General features: G+C 43.2%; 1 pseudogene; it reads right to left on the reverse strand.

Moving 5' to 3' along the window:
• The window catches only part of LOC130143515 (ankyrin repeat domain-containing protein 26-like), a 56,266-nt pseudogene that overhangs the window by 16,015 nt on the left and 19,364 nt on the right, over positions 1–20,887 (reverse strand).

Raw genomic sequence — 20,887 nt, forward strand, 5'->3', positions numbered from 1 at the left:
TTCCTGTTTCCTAACACATAAAAAAGGCTCAGGTATTGTTCTTCCTTGAACAATACACAGGAACACACTGCAATCGGGTATTTTTTGCCTAACAAAACCCAAAGAAATCTGTTGTGATCTAAGAGCCACAGTTTGACTGCAAATATTACTCCGGTGACTGAAGGCAGGACTTTGTGTTAGATTGTTCTTTCTTCTGTTTCTTCACTATACAAATACAATTAAATGAATACAAATATCTGAAAGCTCCTTTGAGATACACTTTAAGGGTATGTTGAATCACATCCTCTTGTAGTCTTCTTACTCAGCTCGTTTTAGAAATACTGATAGATTAGGTTTACAAAAATCTGGATAGCTCATTATATATATATAGCTATATACATATAACACACACACACTCTCTCACATGATCTTCAAAAGGAACCCATTATTTTGGTAGTAAGAATACAAAGCAAGTCACAGTTTACAATGATTGACAGTACTGCTGGAGTGTGGCTACACATCATAAAAGAGAAAGCTTAAGGTCACCGTCTGACATGAACTTTGAGGAACAGGCAGGCCCCTCAGAACCCTCAAAACACATACAGAAATCAACAGCTGGACATTACTAATACTCTTCAATCTTGACAGCAGCTTACAGAGAACCTCTTTTTTCCCCTCTGTAGAAGCTTCATATAAATCTATCCCCAACCACTTCACTTCTCTGTATCTTCATTTCTCAGCCCTCGTGTATTGGATGGTTCCTCCTTTTATACCACTCTCATTCATGTCATCTGTGCAATACTTACATCAAAACCATCAAATACTTTAGACTATTCTATAGGGCATAACATGGACTAAGGAAAATAGATGGAAAAAAGTTCTAGAGAAGAATCACCTTTCTTGATCAAAGCTTAGACTTGGATACCTTTTTTCTGTTCTCTGCTTAGATCTGAGGACTAATATCCCCGTTGCCAAAACTTTCCGCAATTCCGAGGGAAACATAACAAACCAGAACAAATGAGTATTCTTTGGTCCCATGCATGTAACTTACACCGGATACATTGGAGGAACAAACTAATTTCAAGAACGGACAAACTTTAAATTGTTCTTTCTACGCATATACTTTACCTGTCTTTCTACTACGTCAGTCTCGTATTTAAAGACTTGTTCCCTTAAATCAGTACGCTTGGCATTTAAATCCTTGTTTCGCTCTTCTATTAGATAAACTTGCTTTTCTGTATCAGCTCTAAGTTTGTTGAAAATGTCATTAAAACGCTCCTGCCCATAATCCACTATTTTTTCTTTCATGATCCTCTTGTTCTGCATCTCTTCCCATTGCTGATGGAGTAAGAAGGTTTTCACTCTGGAGCTGGGCCAATCGCTCCTGCAGGGACTCCTGTTTTATTACAAGTTTGCTTACTGGATCTTTCTCAAGTTGTCGAGCATGATCACATTCCTTTGCCCGACACTGGCCTTGACTTAATTCTTTTTTGTCATTTCTAAAAGCAAAGCTTTTTCTCCGAGCATTTGCTTCAACTGGTGAAGCTCATTTTCTAGCCTATTAGCTTTGCTTTTAGCTTTACACAGCTGCAGAGACAAGCTCTTGTTGGTTTCTTGCACGTCAGAGAGGTCACAATGGAGCTCGACTTGCAAGCAAAGGCATTCATCACGTTCTCTGGGAAATCTTCGTTCAGCATTGCTTTTTGATGACAAATGAAGTTTAAGTTCTTGAACTGCAGCGTTCAGGGAGGAACGCAATGATTCAATTTCTGTCTCTAGTCTGTCTTTGCTTTTGTTTGTCTGCTCAAGTTTGGAAGTCAGCACTGCAGATTCTCTCTTTACTAAGTCCAGCTCCGCGTTGAACTGAAAAAACATTTGTCTTAATGCTTCCTTGTGCAGTTTAAGTTCCTTTTTGAGAGCTTCATTTTTTTCTTTCAAGGTCTCATTTTCCTTTAAATATTTTCCTTGTTCCTCCTGGTGCCTAAGTCTTACTTGAGTGAGTTCTAGCCTTAGCATAGCAATCTCATCTTGTAGTAACTGATTCTTGTACAACAGATCCTGTTCTCTATCAGTGCTGGATTCCTGAATGACAGGGAAAATGAATAAAGAGCCAATTGGGAAATGAATCTACAAAAAACCTGCAGCAGTAAACTGCATTTTAACATTTCTAGTACCGAAGCATGACTTCGAAGATGAAGTTTCAGGCAATAAGCTACTCTGTGAACCCATGCACATGTACAACGTACGTACCCAACGGAAGTGCAACATAGCCTTAAAACCTAAATGAACATCCCAAATATACAGTTACGGTTTTTTCCCCCCTTAAACCAGCAACCAAAGCTTTTAAAATGACAGCGCTTTCTTGTATGTGCATGCCTTTATAATACTGCCTTTAAGGTTGAATTAGTTGTGCTACAGATCTGGTAAAAACAAGGCCAGAAAGGGTATTTTCCTTCTCAAATGTCTTCTGAACACTTATCCTTTTGTATTACTGAACGTTAGCTATAAGACTCAATCACCCCCGGAATGCAATAGTCCTGTATATTTCCTCTTTATTGTATGTATAACTTTTTCCCACTTAAACACATTCACCCTACATTTATTGGGCAGCACAGCCAAGAACAAAAAGGCTTCAAGGCACTGCACATTCTTTAGGAAATTCAGTAAACTCTTTTCAAGATCTTTTTTAATACAGTGTTTATGATTGCTTTTTCTCCTCCAGTTACTCTAACTCTTACAGAGAGTTGAATTCATTGCTGAGAGTCGATCATAAAATTTTAGTTATGTGGAGGTGGCAAAGAAAGGCATACTTGAAGTAAGTTCAATAAGGGAATAACTAATTAAAAAATAAAAGCAATGGAAACACAAACACTGTCAAACAACTTTCTTCCTGGTCAACCTTGCCATAGGTAGCTAGGTGTTTCACTGCTAGAAAGCCTAAAAAGCGATGACAAAATGTCTATGAAATGGAAAATAACAGATAGGTTAAGAAACGGTGTAAATAGTGTCTTCTATTAGCTTCCGACTTGCACAAGTAATTCAGGTACATACAGGAGTGATGCTGCTTTCCAGAACTTTTAGACATAAGAGAAAACAAGAAAGGTATTTACCCAGATAAGTTACACTGGTAAACAGTAAATAAACATCAAGAAACAGAAAAAGTTATGTAAGATTTATTATGACTTTAAAACAAACATGGTGAAATTTAATTTATTAGAAAAAAAATCTGCTTACCTCTGAATTTTTTCCGACAGATCTTCTTGTCTCTTCTTCTAGTTCCTTTTGTCTCCCAAGGTGGTTGTTCAAAATTCCTTCTTGAAGGGCTCTGGCCCTCTTTTCCTGAGAGCGCTGTCTCTGTGTTTCATCACGTTCCTCTTCAACCTGCAGTAATACAATAAAACTGCTTGCATCTTAAGAAAAAACAGAGCTAGCAATACATCTTCCCATTCTCCCTTGCATACTTGAAAACATTTTTGATTCCCCACCGTTATGATAATCCACCTATAAATAAATAAATTTAAATTTTCTTATGAAAATTTAAGAAGGCGAAATACAGGATGTTTTGTAGTAATTCAAAAAAAGGTCAGGCTTTGCCTGAAATACAAATGAAACCTAAATTTTGAAAAAGGAAAAAAGGAATAATAAACTGCAAAGCAAAAAAAAAAAAAAACAACCACCCAATTGTGAACCAACTGTACTCTACTGTCCTCAAAATTTGACAACTGTTATCCAACGCCTCTTCCGTGAACAAAGCGCCTCCTTCTCTAGGCATACTGGAATACAATTGAAAAGAAGCAGAAAATAAGACAAAGAGTTTAATTCATTATTTAATAGACCTGTTTCAAGAGCCTTCTCAGTGTTCTTAACTCCATTTCTAAATTCCTAGACTGTAACTCAAGTTTCTGTTTCTCCTCCATCTCTTTACAACATTGATCTTCTTTCCTTCGGAGGTCTTCTCTCCTTTTCTCACACAGCACTTCTACTCTGAGCCTCTTTTCTTCTTCTTGTTTCAAAGAAGATCTGGGATTTAACGGAGTATTTGAGAAACAAAAGCACTGATATAAAAGTAGATATTCCACATGATGAACTTGCAGAGACAACTCAAACCATAAAAAATGTTAAACGTTTTCAGAGTTCATATTTTTACTGTACTTTTCAACTTTTTAAAGAATTCTAACTTCATGCCATTGTGCATGGTATCAGTTGTACAAGATACAGAAAAAAAACCTTTGAGTGATTTATCAGTTATTTGTAAGTTTGTATAGGGAAACACACACCAGTGTGCACACTTCTATAATAAAATTAAAAAAATCCATCTTCATATTACAGCCATTTTGCTGAAAAAGGAGTTTGTTGTCTCATCAGATCAAAGCATCGTAAACTTTTACTATGGTTAGTATACATTTTCTTAGTATACTGAGCATTGCCTACACATTACGGATTCAGTGACCAGAAGCAATACTGGTGAATCAGCACGCCACTTACCTATGGCAGACCCAACAATTTTTCAGCAAGCCTTCTGTAAGTCTAAAACAACTGCTGACCACAGGCAGAACAAGCAGCTTCTGTTTACTCCAGAAGGATGTCAGTGTTCAAAACCAGATTCAGAAATGCATGGGGTTTAAGCTGAATACGATTAAAAACAGTTTTAAACCCCAGTCGGATCTACCTCTGGGAGAAACTACAGCAATTTCATTTTGAAGCTGACTTACAAGGAAAGCCTTATGGAAGGTCAGCTTCTTTACCAACTGAAACAATCAGCAATAAGCACTGACATGGTAAAAAACGGTCCATGGTGTGCCCACGGTACCCAAACAAGCAAGCAGCTTTGTGTTTGATCATTATTTTGACTATTTTTTCCCATATACTCGCAACAGTGAACAAAAAAAAAAATTTAAAAAATCAAGTGTCAGCGTAAGGGAAGAACTGCCAATTGAAAGCCTGCTTTAGAAATTCTGCAAAACAAGAATCAACCACCACTAAAATTACTTGAAAGACTGACAAACGTTTGTATTTGAATGGCGTATATTGCAAGGAAAAAGCTTTACATATAACTTCTAGTGTAATTTCATAAAAAGTGTAACTTTCGAAAGTACAAATTAACGCTGCTTGGAGAATTCACTTAGAATGAAAATACTACTTCTTTATACTTGACAGATGCTTGAGGATTTTGAACACCTGCTGAAGTCAAACCCAGGCCAAGCTGGGACCGGCCTCGTCTTCCTCGTACTCCCCTCCCCCGCGCTGGGAGGCCCAACTCCCCCAGGCCCAGCTCCCGCAGCCTCCCCTCACAGGGCTGGTGCTCCTGCCCCCGCGCCAGCCCGGCATCTCCCTGCCGACCTCACACGGGCTGGGCAAGATCTCCTGGGCTGGGCGGCCAAAAACCGGACCCCGGGCTCGAGACACAGCTCAGCAAGCCCTGAGGAGGGGTGGGCACTCACTGCCCCCAGTGCCCTGGCACTGCTGCCCCCCAGACAGCCCAGGCCGCTGCGGGCCGCCCCAGCTGCCAGCTCACCGTGGCTCCTGCTGAGCTCGCTCTCTGCCTGGGCCGCCTGGCCCTGCTGGGCCAGCTCCCCAGCCACGCCATCCCACCGGGGATCACCACGAGGAGATCTCCCCTCCCAGGCCAGGGCTCTGCAGTTGTCCTTGCTCAACTGCCTACGGTGCCTGCTGGCCACCCCTGTCTGACGTGATGTCAACAGCGATGAGAAACCTCACACCTCCGGGTCTAGCTCAGGAGTGTGGGGAAAGGGGCAATCCCAAACTTGACCTTTCCAACAAACAAACAGGTAAGCAAACAAATGCTCTAAGCTCTGGTTTGACTTGCACTGGGTGGAGTTACCAGAAATCCTAGTATTATAGGCCAACTGAAGCTGCGAGGACAAAACGAAAAAAAAACCCACACCCAACCATCTCTCAGATCTCTCTTATAAATCTGATTTCCCCGTACACACTCTCTTGCTCTTTTCTTGCTAGAAAACAAAGTTAGAACAACATCCAGAAGACATACATGGAGCTGGTATCCGGACGTTTTTCCCCTCTCACATTATGTACTTCATAGCATAACTGGCCCACGGGATTCAAAAAACCCAAACCCAAAAGACTGGAAACTTCTCATCCTGTTGCCTGCACCATCAGTGTCTTTCGGAACAAAACCACTGACAAGATAATACGTTATCAGACCACAATTTACATACTTAAGGCTCTGGATACCCCTTTTCCATTCCGCTTCTTGGTGAGCCAACACGGATTTCAAATCTTGAGTCTTCTCCGCTCTGAACTGTGACTCCTCCCTTTCATCTTCCAATTTCCTTACTTCTCTTGAGAGCGCTTTATACTGATTTTTCTGACGTTCTATTCTCTGTTCATATTCAAGAAGCATGTTTTGCATTTTCAACAAAGTAGCAGAACCTGTTTTGAGACAGAAAAGACACAAAGCTGCACAAATACTGCCCAATGTATAAGCTGTTCAATGCTTTGCTGTATTAGGTGCAGGTGGCAGGTTAGTGGGAAGGTCCCTGTGAGAAGAAGCCAGGGGTCGCCCCGTGCTGGCCATGGACGGTTTCAATGGACCCACCGCAGGGCACAGCTGAGCCTCTCAGCCGTGCTGGCAGCACCTCAGGAAAAACAAATGCAGGAAAGGGCGAAACGGGCAGAGAAGGGGAAAAGCATGTGAAAACCAGCCCCGCAAACGAACACCCAGGTCAGCGAAGGAGGAGGGAGAGGTGCTGCTCCAGGTGCCAGAGCAGAGATTCCCCTGCAGCCCCAGAGAGAACCATGCTGGAGCAGATACCCACAGCGCAGTGCTGCGGAGGACCCCGTGCCAGAGCAGGCGGATCCTTCCCGAAGGACCTGCGACCCATGGAGGGCCCAGGCTGGAGGAGATTTTCCCCAAAGGACTGCAGCCTGGGGGAGGACTCACACTGGAGCAGGGAAAAGGGACGAGGAAGGAGCAGCAGAGAAACTGCTACGTCCCGACTGCCGACCGCAGCCTCCCCGCGCTGCCTGGGGAGGTGGCAGGGAAGGAGCGCAGCAGAGCTTGAGCAGGGGGGGTGCCGACGTGTCCTTCTCAGGTTTGGGGTCTTTGTTTCTCACTATCCACATGTATTTTAATCGGTGGAGTCTGTTTTGCCAGTGACAGTCACTGGGAAGTGACAGCCCTGCCTTCACACTGACCCACCAGCTTTTTCGCCCCGTTTTGTCAAGGAGGGGCAGTGGCAGCACTGGGGGGGGAGTTTGGCCTTCGGCCAAGGTTAACACTTGCCTAATGAAATTTTAGCATAGTTTAAGAGCCCTAGTAAGTGATGCTTATGTTTATATAATGCCTTGTGCACATATGCAAGCATCTTATGACAGTTGAAATTTGTTATATATATGTACTTATTATTTTTAAGCAAAGCCATTATTTTGCTGTACTCTTTGTCATTAGCTGTTGAGGGGGGTGCTGGTTGTGGCTGGGATAGTGTTAATTTTCTTCGCAGTCGCTGGTACGGGGCCATGTTTTACAGTTGTGCCGCAAACAGGGTTGGTAGCACAGGGATGTGTTCGTTATGGCCCAGCAGCGCCCACACAGAGCCAAGGCCTTTTCTGCTCCTCACCCCACCCCACCAGCGAGCAGGCTGGGGGTACGCAAGGAGCCGGGCCGGGACACGGCTGGGACAGCTGACCCCAGCTGACCCAAGGGATGTGCCATGCCACGCGGCATCATGCTCAGCATATAAAGCTGGGGGAGGACGAAGGAAGGGAGGGACATCCAGAGTGATGGCACTTTGTCTTCCCAAGTATTTGTTATGCGTGACGGAGCCCTGCTGTCCTGGAGATGGCTGAACACCCGCCTGCCCATGGGACGTGCTGGATGAATTCCTTGCTTTGCTTTGCTTGCGTGCGTGGCTTTTGCTATTAAACTGTTTTCATGCCGACCCATGAGTTTTCTCACTTTTCCCTTTCCGATGCTCTCCCCCACCCCACTGGGGTGGAACAAGTGAGTGGCTGTGTGGTGCTTAGGTGTTTAGGTGTGGCTGGGCTTAAACCACATCAAGGGGATATAAAGAAGAAAAAGCTCTTGCTGACTTTTGATGACCGCATTAGAAGGAGCTGAACTGTACTTTGCAAGAAGCTGCTTCTCCAGCTCTGACTAGACAGAGAACCAATGATAACGTAAGGCACATCGGCTGGTAATGCAGGCAACATCTCAGGTTAGGTGACAGTTTCACAGCTTTTGAGGGGGATCTCTAGTCACAAAGAGATACTATATCAAAATATGAAATTAAAATACTTAGGAGTGCCTACAAAGAAATCATGTTTTAAGGGGAACTTGTAACAGCTGAAGACAGAGACTTGAAAACATACCCGTATGAACCACGCTAAGCTCTTCCAACAGCAGCATAGTCTCCTTGTAGGCTGAAGCTTCTAACCGGACATCCTCTGAAGTTGGGTCAGATGAGTGAGTTAAACCAGGGCCATCAGTTACTTCCATTGGTATGCTGACCTACAAAAAATACAGTACTTTCTGTAATTCCACTGTCTAGTATTACAGACCATTACAAATGCAGGAATGATTCATTCTCTCCTTCACAGCCCACAGATTTGTCTCAAATACAATAAAGCTGCGTACCAGCAGCAATTTGTACATCTGGTTGATCACTACATAAACACTGCTCCCATCGAAGTGATTAAAAGCTGATAGAGACTGTTTACCAAGAAACTAGTTTTACAGTACCTCGTTCCTTTCACTCCTGGTTGTTGCTGCAGGTCTAGAAAACAGAAATATATTTCAGTACTGAAATGCTTACTTTGCATTATGAATAATACCTACCGTAGCTTTGAAAACTTAATTGCAGAACTGAATTAAACTAAAATCTGGTATAGTAACTTTGCTAGATATAGTTCAAGACTGAAACAATTATTGTGTGCTATTAATGTCTACTGGAAGGCTAATTTTTCCGCAAGATATTAAGCAAACAGTTGAAATAACTGTTCCCTAAACTTCACGCAAAGTGACAGAAATCTTACAGCTACAGACATGGAGCTATACGGTTACGTGCATTCCCTGTTTAATACCAGGGGTTCAGCTCCCTTCAGTACTGAGAATCCTTCTCCTACAGGTCAAAGAACTGTAATTTTGGATTCTCTGGTGTCCTGGGTCTGGCTGGGATGCAGTTTATTTTCTTCACAGCAGCCCACACAGGGCTGTGCGTTAGATTTCTGACCAAAACAGTGTTGCTAACACACCAGATTTTTAGCTAGGGCTGAACAGTGTCAACAACTTCTCTTTCGCACTTTGCCACAACCCACACAAGTAAGTTCAGGGTGGGCAAGAAGTCAGGAGGGTACACAGCTGCAAGAGAAAAGGTGGAGCGGGGAGCAGGGCAAAAAAATCCTGAGGTACCTGCAGTGAAAAAAACTGAGATACCTCACCCTTTTTAAACACATGAAATACTTCTATGCCTGTGCACACACTCATGTAATTAATCAGAATTTGTGCACGTGACCTCATTGTTGACTTGGCCAGCATGTTCAAAAGCACTCTAAACAAAAGTGAAGTGTTTGTCAACACAAAGCGCATCAGGTAGTCACAGGAAAGAACAAGAAAGAACAAGAAAGAACATCAGGTGGTCACATGAAAGAACAAGAATCTTCATAGGCGTCAGGTTTACAAAAAACCTAAACACACAACAAAAACCCAAACTAGCCTCTAGCTCTCAGGCCAATTTTTATCATTAAGTAAGTTTTATTTTCAACATTCCTTATAGGCATACCTTCCTTCATCCTCAGATGTTTCACTGGAAGTGCTCTCATCCGGTACTTGACCATGATTGCCACTGGAAGAGCTCATCTGCTGATGAGCCTTCTGCTTTGAAGGCTGTCTTTTACTTTTCTTTGCACCTTTGGCATTCAGGGCAATTTTACTGCATTACACAGAAAGAAAGAAAAAAAATCACCAAGTGAATAGGTTTATAAAAAATATTTCTGTGAAACAGACATACTTAAGATGATGTCCAGAAACAACCGAGACAAAAAATATCTATGATAAAATCACAGACTTGACTGTAAAGATCGTGGAATATGCCCAAGTATTTAAAACCCTTCCCCTAGGAGTGAGGGGGACACGTGGAATCTGAGCTAGATCCAGGTTAAGCTGGACTATATCCAATAGCCACGGTACAGAAAGCACCTAGAGCAGAGATTCCTTTGAAGGACAGACAGAAAAAGCTCCTGCTTAGGTCTGCATAAAAATACGTGTGCCTTCTTTAGACTTTTGAGATTGGTTTGGTAATATCATCTTTTCCCCTCTCCTGACAAAGGGCATATTAACTTAATGAAAAGGAAAACACCAACTGCACGGAGATCACTAAAATCACCTAGAAAAGGGAGGAGTAGCAAACCCCAAGTTCCTACTTTTCTTTTCTAGGTGGCCTTTTCCTACAAAAATAACTGCTTTTTCCAGTCTTCAGTTCTGGTTTTGAAGATGCATTTTACCTCAGTGTTGACATGGAAATCACAGGAATTTAGGTGGGGGTTTTCTTTTGGTTTCCCCTTTTCTTTTTTTAGAGCAGGCAATAAATTTGAACCTCCATCGTGCGCTTCATTTTGTCAAAAAAGAATTTTTCTTCATTTTTTGAGAAGCAGTGGACTACTCACTATGGCTTTCACCACTGAGGAAACTACTTCAACTACCACAGTATCAGAAAACCTAAGACACTTACATAGCACTACAAACAAGAGCTAGAGATTATTTCCTTAGCTTACCCTTTCATTGGCACTTTAATCAATTTTGAGCTCTCCCCAGATGAAAAACTCCTTTTGTCTTTTTCTTCTATTGTGTTTTCACTCTCCATTTTCAAACAGTCATTCTTCCTTACAGTAATCTTTTGTTTCATTTGCCGATTAGTGATGTTATTTAATTTATCCACACATTCCTGTTTTGCCACCGCCTGCACTTTTGAACATCTTTGTTTGCTTTTTTCCTTCTTAACCTATAAAAACAAAGTTAAGCTTCACGTATTTCTAGAAGACAGAAACACCACATCCAAGATTGATTAATTCAGGGTTTACCCCTGAAATAATATAAAATGATTTTTTTTAATTCATAGAGAAGCATTTTCACAAAATTACACTACAAAGTGTATTATGCCATTGAAAGTACTTTGAATTCACTCATGATGCAAGACATAACAAAAATACAGCCCTTAGAAAGAAAACAATAGTGTCTCTTAAAACAGGAACAAGAAAAAATTGAAAACATTACTGATGGACAAAGCGTTAGGAGGACTGCACAATGTTCGTTGTAACACCACCAGAAAAAAATCAAGTGGATCTGCGAACAAGGAGAGGAAAGAAAAAAAGATCCCAAACCCACAAACACAACTGGTTTCACAGGAAAGAGGAATTTTAGTGAAAGGCAATGAAGACACACCACGCAGATAGCACAGCACATGAATTAGTAGTCAGGACCCTGTCCAGAAGCTATTTTCATTCTTTGATTCAGAATCAGAACTGATGTAATTGTATGGATTTCTTTTTATGGCAATGAAGAGATAACTACTTGCACTGGAACCAAGTGCCTGGAACAATAATGCATTCCGTTTTCCAAAAATGGGGGAAAAGACAACTCTCCACTGCCCTCTTTACTCACAAGTCACCTATTCCCATTAGAACAAACCCCAGTTTGTAGGAAGCATCTCCCCTTCGTGACGAATAGCTAAAGTGAGCAGCACCGTTGATCCGGAGCGAGATTAAAGAGTAGCAGGTGAACCACCTCTTCTGGCAGCTGTACCTTCTCTTTCTCCAAAGCCAGGAATACTATTTGCAGCATTCCTACCTTACCCTTAAATCTTCCCGTATCTTGGTTTAGTTCTTCATCAAGATTCCTTTTCAGCATGACACATGATTGCTGAGCACTTGCAAAAAGACTTTCCATTTCTGTTTCTCCTATTTTGTTGTCGATAAAGCAGTCCCTGGGAACATCATCACTAAATCCAGAGTCTTTTCCAAGTTCCCTCTCTGTTACAAGAAGTGCATTTTCACCACGTGTAGGAACTGTCTTATTTTAGGAATAATATTAGAAATGTCATCCAAAAGACTTGTTTTAAAGCTGTATCTCGGGGAGTATTCAGGACCTCCCACTGCATTTCTACTACTTCCATTTTCATTCTCTTCCGTTTCCATAGGAGGCGCTTTTTTTCTCTCTCTCCTTTTGCTAGAGGCATCTTTGTATCACTGATATTGGTTGTGCAATCTTCTTCATCTGTACTCCAGGTATCTTCCATGTTTGCATTTCAGTTATCTTGATCAGAAAGGACACCAAGACTCGGATTACAGTTTCCATTTTGGGTACTTTTCCACCTAGCATAAGTTTAGTATCTCCAAATTCACCTTTACTTTCTAAGTTGTTAATTGATTTTGTTGCATGAGACAAAACAACATGAGAACTCTTCAGCTCAGCACTGAAGCCATCTTCTGACATTTCTTCCACAAGGGAAGGAGTTTTCCCAGTTTCATGAATTTCACCAAGCAGCTGCTTTAGCTCTGCTGTAACATTTTTACAATTTGTTTTCAATTCCCTTTTCTCATTTTCAACTTACATTCTTGCATATCTTTCTTCCCAAGGTTTTGGACTTAACTGCTTGTCAGCACTGTGCAATTCCTCATTTTCTGCTGTGAAATTTCTGATGTAAAATTTCTGCCTTATCAGTGTGATTTTCATGTGCTGGTTTTTCTATCAAGTTGGTAGTTTCTAAAATATATTTATCCTTAAGTAAACAGGTACAGACAGAAAGATTATCAAGAAAAAATATTACAGTTAATCTATGCAATTTCTGTTGCAAACTCATCCTATAATAGAAATAAGGCATTTTGAAAGCCATTTTCACTACAAAAATCAAGGGACACTAAATGAAAGGTTCACTGCACACCATCTTCTTAACAAGAGAAGGACTCAGAGACAGCAGTTTCTTGGGTTAGGTTTGCCTAGGCATTAGGGTTGCTTTTACCTTTTAGCCTGCTTGCTTTCTGTAACCGCCGGCATTTGTCACAGAGCATGTTTATTTTTCACGGTTTATTGCTTTAATACCATTTTTCATTAAACTGCCAACATTTTCCTCACCCACCCTCCTCCCTCCATCGCGCTCTACCGTCTGGCATTGCACAGTCCCCGGCCACCTAAGCTAACCCAAGGGGAATGAACATGACAAGCTTTTTACCGTTCACCACACAGAGAACTGGCTAAGGGAGGATTATTTCTTCACCCAAGCTTCAGAAATAATAAATTCCACTCCAAGGTGCAAAGGAAAGGATTTATTAGGGAAACCTGCCTGCTCCTGCCCTCATCCCAGGAATCAGGAACCCAAGCTCGCAGGAAAACCGCACCACGCCTTAACCCTACCCAGCCCCCTCAAGCCCCTGTCCCCACGCTCTGTTTCTCAACAGCTCCGACTGCTTCTGCCCCGTGTCACAGTCCTGCCCACACGCCTCCTCGGCTCGTGGTGCCTTCTGAACAGGGCCTGCAGCCTTGGTGTCCCAGCGGGCTGAGACCCTCACGCTCCTCGCGCTCCTCTCGTCAGCCAGGCCCTGTTCCCCCGCGGCAAAGACCCCTCCGCTCACAAGAGGGAAGGAGCACCTCAGCCAGACACCACCTGTCTCACCCTCCCCCTTCCCAAGCTCACTGGCCAACTACTACCGCCTTGCAACAGCCTTAAGTCCTGCGCTTTGCCTGCTAGAATTAGGCACGTCCCTCTCTCGTGATGCCCGGCTGTGGGGTGGAAATCATTTGCTACGCTGTCCCTTCGGGTGTTCCAGAGGACGCCAGACCCCGCTGTGCAGCCCTGCCCCGCACGCCCAACACAAGCAGGACGCCTGCCTTATTCCCCTCTAGGATACCCTCTGAGAAACCCTTTTCAAACACTTCACGTGGCCAAACAAGAGCGTATTTTGCAGAGGCTGGGGAAGCCTCAGAAAGGTCACCACATTTCAAGGTGTTCTCTTTGATCCTTGTCTTACAAAGAGGAAGACCGGCATGTTTCATCAAACAGATCAGCCTATTACAGACAAATCTCCCTCTTCACTTGAACGTGCATTTTGCACAGGCAATAAAACCCGCATTTGCCCGCACTGTTTCTCAGCAGTGCACAAGAGGAAAAACACCCCTCAAAATTTAAGCAAACCAACTGAAAAAAAAATCAGTGTAACAGCAAGCATCCGACATAGTGACAAGGATTTTACCCCACCATAAGAAGACTGTATCCAGCTTTCCTTCAGACTGTAACGCAGCCTTCACCTACAGGACGTCCCATAAGCATTATTCACTGACTGGTAAGTTTTCTTTACCTTAGTGTATAATACAGCCTCCTGAATCAGACTGCAATCCAAAATATTTGGGTTCACATACCTGCACACCATAATATTCAATGCCATCCTTCATGTCTTCTTTTTCACCTGATGATGACATATGAAAGGTAGATCCTGAGTTCTCACCTGCAGTGAAAAACCACACATTTTTATAAACAGCATGACTTCATATTACTTACTTACACCTAAAGTGCATCTTGAATCACCCTACTTGTGACAACAATCTTAACACAAAATAAGAAAAAAAACTACATGCAGGACTGACCATTTAGTAAAGGAGAAATCCTTCAGATGAGAGTTCTACGCCAACAGCAAAACTTCCCTGCCATTCTACACTCCAGATGCTCAAGAGACAGCGGCACAAACTACAGGCAGAAGCCCTTCACAACAAACCCTGAACTTTCAGTCACATTTTAGCTCCTAGGCAAAGCATAACAGCAAGGTATCAAAAATTAAGACGGGGGGAAAGTGCTTGGCCAGATCATAGCTTTCTCCTGCTACGTTATCATCCAAGAACGTTCAGGTGTTCAGACAGGTCAGCCCTAAACCACATACACTTTCAGCACTATGCCACAAGAACCCGAACCCAAGGAGATACAAACACATCCAAAGGACACACGCAACGCAAACAAGGTAACTTCCCTTACAACTTGCCAGCAAGCGCCGTGAGAGCTGGTGTTAATTAACAAATACTAAGCACTTCACTGCTATAGCGCGCACCCACACCGTAAGCGCATTCCTAAGGCAGACATCGATAAAAGCTCACTTCAGCCTATACGTGTTTACAGACAAACATTTAGTCCACCACGAAGTTACCAGTGTGGCGCTCCCCTGAAACAATCCGCGAGCGTGCTCCGTGTCTGTCTGCAGCTGGAAGCAACACACCAGGTGATCCTTCTTCCGGACTTTCAGAATCCGTCTGTAGAGCATAACACACGGGCGTGAGCATCGGTACAAATTCTCAACTCATTTCTACGCAAAATGTTCCTGCTAAGCCAACTTGCACAGCATGGAATCACAAAAGCCTTTGATCAGCCCCTTGGAAAGGGCACGTCAAGGCACAGTATATTGGAAAATCACAGCAGACTTGTGTGTTTTCAGATCTTGGGCAAAAACCTCACAACTCATCTAAACTAGTCTGTCACGCTGGCAAACTGCACAGCCGCAAGAGAGAATTAACACGGTAACTCGAGCTGTGGGTTGCGAACCCGTAACCGCAGGTCTGGGGGGGGCCCAACTTTCGACTGAACTCGTACCCGATACTCAAATTTGTGCTGATGTTCCCCAGGCACACGTCCTGCAGTGGGGAGCGAACACATTGCTACTCCCGGTTGCAAGGGCTGAACAAAGACAAGCAAGACAAAGCTTACAGAAACCAAGGCTCTACAAAAAAAAACAAAACCCAAAACAACCCAGCAGCATTTGAGCCTTGTATTTTTAAGAAGCGGGTGGGGAAGAGTTCCTTCTTCCTCACAAGAAAAGTCAGAGGGCGTAAGCTACAGACTCTGCTCGCTTTCTTCTAACCCATTACCACAGACAGGAAGAACTAAAAGGGCAAACACAGCCAGCACGTGCGGTATCTCTGTTGAACATTACTCTCAAAAAGGGCCAAAAAGGTAGAAAGGCTCTTTCCCAAAGCAGCTCATCGTCTAGGCTGCAGACCCTAAGGGCAACCACTGAACACGTCAGCGGAACAGAGTTGTGTGGTGAAAAAGCAACAATCCCGCCAGCCCCGCTGAGAAGCTCAGACTATTTTAAGCAGCAAGAAACTTCACTGCCGCAATACTGTACTAGAAACCCAACTGCAAGGGCCAGCTGCCACAAGACCCAAATCATTAGCTCGACCTACCTTCACCCCAAGCCTCGCTGAGCAGCTAGCACACAGCACAAGTATTTCAAGGGCCCCCAGTTACAAACATACAGCAGAACCAGGAGAAGGGGAAATAAGCCTCAGCCGCGGCAGGGCCCAAGCTCCGAGTGCTTCTGGATCTCGCTCCCCACCCCCGCCCCACTGGGAACCCCGGTGTCCTTCACAGGGAATACCTCAGAATCCCAGGGAGATTCAGCATCTTCCTCTTCCTCTGCTCCCACTGCAGTCAGGGCACCTACAAATGCAGGAAGAGGGGAGACACTGAGCCCTTCTATTTCACTCTGCTTTTCCCCATCACCCCTGCGCCCAAAAGGTGCACAGCGGTTCTGTTGCTGAGGACAAACTAAGGAGCGAGTGTTGAATTCGAGGGTTTCTTCACACCCAGCACACAACATACCACGGTATTTCCTTTGGATCGCCACCTCTCTTGCCTCCTCTCCAGCAGAAGATGGCTATGCACAAAGCTTTGCTGCTAGAGAGGGACGCAACATTCTTCGCACAAGAAAAGCGAGCAAGACAGGAAGAAAATCCAGAAGATCATAAAAATACAAAAGGGTCTACTATTGATGAATCACAGGGCCAACCTCGCTTTTGGCATTTTCTCCTGCAGGTGACTCCTTTCACAAACTTTCATTGTCTATGTGCTACTCCTAGAAGCCTCTCCACCCAAGTACAGCAGCGGGTGGTCAGTCGGTCAGACAGATGGGGCTGCTCCTACTCTGCTTCCATGAAGGTACGCTTACCAGACTTCTTCTGTCACTTCACCAGTGTTCACTCAGGTCACAAACAGAAAAATGCAGGCAGCTTCCTACCATACAACTTGATATGCGCCATCACTCCCATCATGTAACATGGGCACCACAATTTTGCTTAGAAGATAGACTTAGATATTTTGTGGATGCAGGAGAGCTGTGACACCTCCCCTGTGCACAGCACAGGCTGAATGACCAGCTTTTCTGGTCAACCGTATCTGCCTGAAAGCTGGATAAAAGCAGACCTGCGAGCACCCAGGGTTTTCTTTTGTACGGGCCTTCTAAGGATGCAAGTCACATTCTCTGTTCAGAGTACGTAGGTGTCTTCGTCTTTCGGATTCTGTTTCAGAGTGCAGTCACTTCAAAATTAGGCGCCATGCTGCTAGAATGAAAAGCAACCCTTAACTCCTCTTCAGCCTTGCCCATCACGGTCAACGGGAAAGTTTTCAGCAGCAGCTATCTGAGCCTGAAGTCTCCCTTTTTAGGTAAGATTTTAACAACGTTGGAGCCCCTAAGAACCCTTTTCCATAGGGTTTAATCAATCTTGACATTTCTGTATGATGGGTACAGAACAAGGAAGAAGCAGGAAAGGTGAAAGGCTACAGTGTTCTTCTACCTGCAAAATTCCAGTTCTCATCGTGTCAGTAACTCCAGTCCGTAATTATTTTCTCCAACCACTGGAAAAATAACTCAAAAACATCAACTAAAAAGATAAGGACTTCTCCCATTAGCTGTTGCAAGTAAAATTTCTTCTTTCCTTGGAGCAGTAATTCACGAGTCTATTTTCTGCCAACACTGGCTTCTATTGGCTTCTGTCAACATTGTGAAAGAGGATGACTCCTCGCTGTCAAGAGTTCTTCGCTTTTAGCACAGGGAGAAATTCTTAGTCAAAACACTGGCAGAACCCTACTCCAAGGCTTCTGAAGAGACCACCATTCAAAAAAACGTATATAAAAAATTCACAGGGTAAACCAGATTCCAGTATTGTTGCCTGTCATCTATTGCTACCATGCATTTTTAGTAACGGATGCCTGCAGTGCAGCGCACACAAAAAGATGCGAATCCCCCACCTTTTACTCTGTCTGCTCTTCTAGCTAGCATTGAAAAATGACTTCTGGTCATCTGAGTTCTTTCCAATTAGTCCTCACCTCTCCACTCTATTCTGAGGCTTCCCTCCTCATAAACTCTCTTACATAATGACTTTTTGCAGATTGCAGTGGACAGCAGCTACTCTTCTATACAGAAAACACGAGAACACCACTACTTTGCCTCAAAAATACATTTTAAGAATGTATTACTATGCGACAGTAACAAAGTAAATAGAATGGGAAATTCCAGCCCTCACTGAACATTTACTTGTGAAAGATACTGTACCTGTTCTCCAGATTTATGAAATCAAGTTGTCAAGGATGGCATTTCAACCCTTTTAGAGGAGTCAGAAATATTTGTGCTGCAGGAATCACGATGCTTTGCCGAAGCAACCTAAATTCCTTAAACCCAAATCCAAACATAAAATGTTTGAAAGAAAGAAATTTTTACATCTACACCTACTTCTTGGCACCTGACCTTCAAGGTAACATATGGCTAAAAACCAGCATGACGCAGCTGAATAAAGCCACGCAGGAAGAACAGCCGCCATGAAATGAGCCACGAAAAGGCAACCTTTCTGTGTCGGGAATATCGTAACATACTGGTCCGTTGTGGGGCTACGCTTCACATTACTGTGGAATACACGCATAACCAAAACTCAAGTTTTAACTGAACAACCTCTAACAAGTATTTGTGTGTCTTACCAGAACACCGTCACTGCAAAATAAAGGGCAAGAGAGGACCTGTTGCTTACCCATTGCAAATACAGGGGAGGGAGAAGAGCGAGAGGAGAAGGAGGAAGATACATCTCCTAGAGAGAAGTTTCATCTCTATTATTGTCAAAAGAACAACAATACTGGTTTTTTTCTTCGCCTAAAGCACAGATGCCAAAGAACTTGTAACTTCTAAGTAGAGAATACAAAGAGTTCCAAGTCCGCTTACTTTTCTGCATATCTGTTCACCTCTCTCTGGTTTATATTGTCAATAGCCAATTGCAGAAACTCTAAAACCTGAATGGCAAATTGTTTCTCATCCGATTAACAAGCGTGATTAATACAAAATACAACACAAATTATCAACTATACAAACCAATAAACCTCAGAACAAAGAAACAAAAAACCCCCATTAAGGTTACATACCCTCTCCCCAATACATAGCCGACCAGCTAGCCGCCTCAACTTTAGCCTTGTTTCCAAAGAAAAAAGAATTCCTGACAACACGCTGACACTCATTTCCTCCCATCTTGCCTCTCTTCCTCACCTCCCTCCCCTGCCTCTGAGCCTGCTGGTCATTTTCCATGAAACAAGAGAGGGAAGCCTCAGAGGAACGTGTTTGTACATGTTTCAAAACGACTGCCAGACAGGTAGAGATAAAGCCAGGCAAGTAATAATTCCTGCAAACTACAGCTACGGCACGAGCCCAAGAATTCCCCTTTGTGGCTCACCTGCAGCTCCTGGACAGCCTAGCCTACAGCCCCCTAGCCTGGAATCAGCCACAGCACATGCTCAAAGGACCAAGACAATCAGGAATGGGGGGGGGGGGGGTGTTGAGCCCCTGAAAGAAAAGCAGACTTTCAGGACTGCCTGAAAAGGGGAGATGACAGCAAGTACGGTGTAGGAAGCGTACATCATGGAAGGGTATGGACAGTGCTGAACAGCAGGCTAGAGGAGGGAGCAAACGCATACACCGAGGTATATTTCAGCACACCACCTGCTCCCGGGATGCCTTGCTAGAGCCATTAATTTCGTATTAGAAAGAAAATTGCAAGTACAATGGGTCTGTTCATAAAAGAACACTACAAAGAGATTGTTATGAACACCTTCAACATCTTCTGCGTGTCCTAAACCAAATTCCTCCAACAGATCCGCAAAACAAATCAATCAGATGCTTTATTAAATACTCCCGTCTAGAAAGATTACGAAGCTAAACCCAGAACTACATGCCGTGAACATTACCTGATTTCTGCTGCATTTTTTTAGGAGAGGTTTCATTCATTTCCAAAAAAGGTGCAGGGGTCTTCAGCTATGAAAGACAACCCAATGACGACAAAAAAAAAAAAAAAAAAAAAAAAAATCAAACTTAAAGTAACTACATAATATTTAACGAGCAGGACAAGTAGGCAGTCTGACACAAACAAATACTTACCTGGGAATTGTCGGGGTTCTCCAAAATGCCTGGAGGTAAAAAAACGTTTTGGGAAGTGTTACTTCATTTAGTTGAAGGTACCTTTCACTCCATTCAACATCAGCAGTTTCTACAACTAAGTATTACTCGCAAGCTTTATTCCATCGAGACTGCGATACTTAACATTCAATCCACTTCAACATCCAGCATTTGTATCGGTATACAAGAAATGGACAACGCACGCTTCCCATCGTGCGCCTTGGATTTAAGAAATAATACTCACAGAACTAGGACAATCCATAGGAAGCAGGAAGGACATGCTTGTTAACACAACAACAAGATCAAAATACTTATTTTGAGGAGCTGAATCCTGCCTTCTACAAAGATTATTTCAAAAGCCAAAGCTGGTCTGCTGTAACGAATTACCATAAAACAGGCCAGCAGCACTACGACTGCGATTATCCTACAAGTGTTTAATGTCGAGGAGTATTTTCCTTTCCATTGATGGGACAGAGGAAACGTGGGTGCGGACACAGACACCTCATACACATCATTCCATGAGGTAGAAGCAAACTAGTTCTTATCAGGTTGTTCGGGTCTAGCTTGTGTGGAAAGGAAAAAAACCAACACCTTACAATTGGTTGTAATCTGCATTTATAGCACAGTTCCAAATATGTAATTTTTTAAAAATTTTTTGGCCAACATGGAAATCATTTACAAACCCACA

Source organism: Falco biarmicus, unplaced genomic scaffold (assembly GCF_023638135.1).
Source record: "Falco biarmicus isolate bFalBia1 unplaced genomic scaffold, bFalBia1.pri scaffold_36, whole genome shotgun sequence".
Classification (NCBI taxonomy): Eukaryota; Metazoa; Chordata; class Aves; order Falconiformes; family Falconidae; genus Falco; species Falco biarmicus.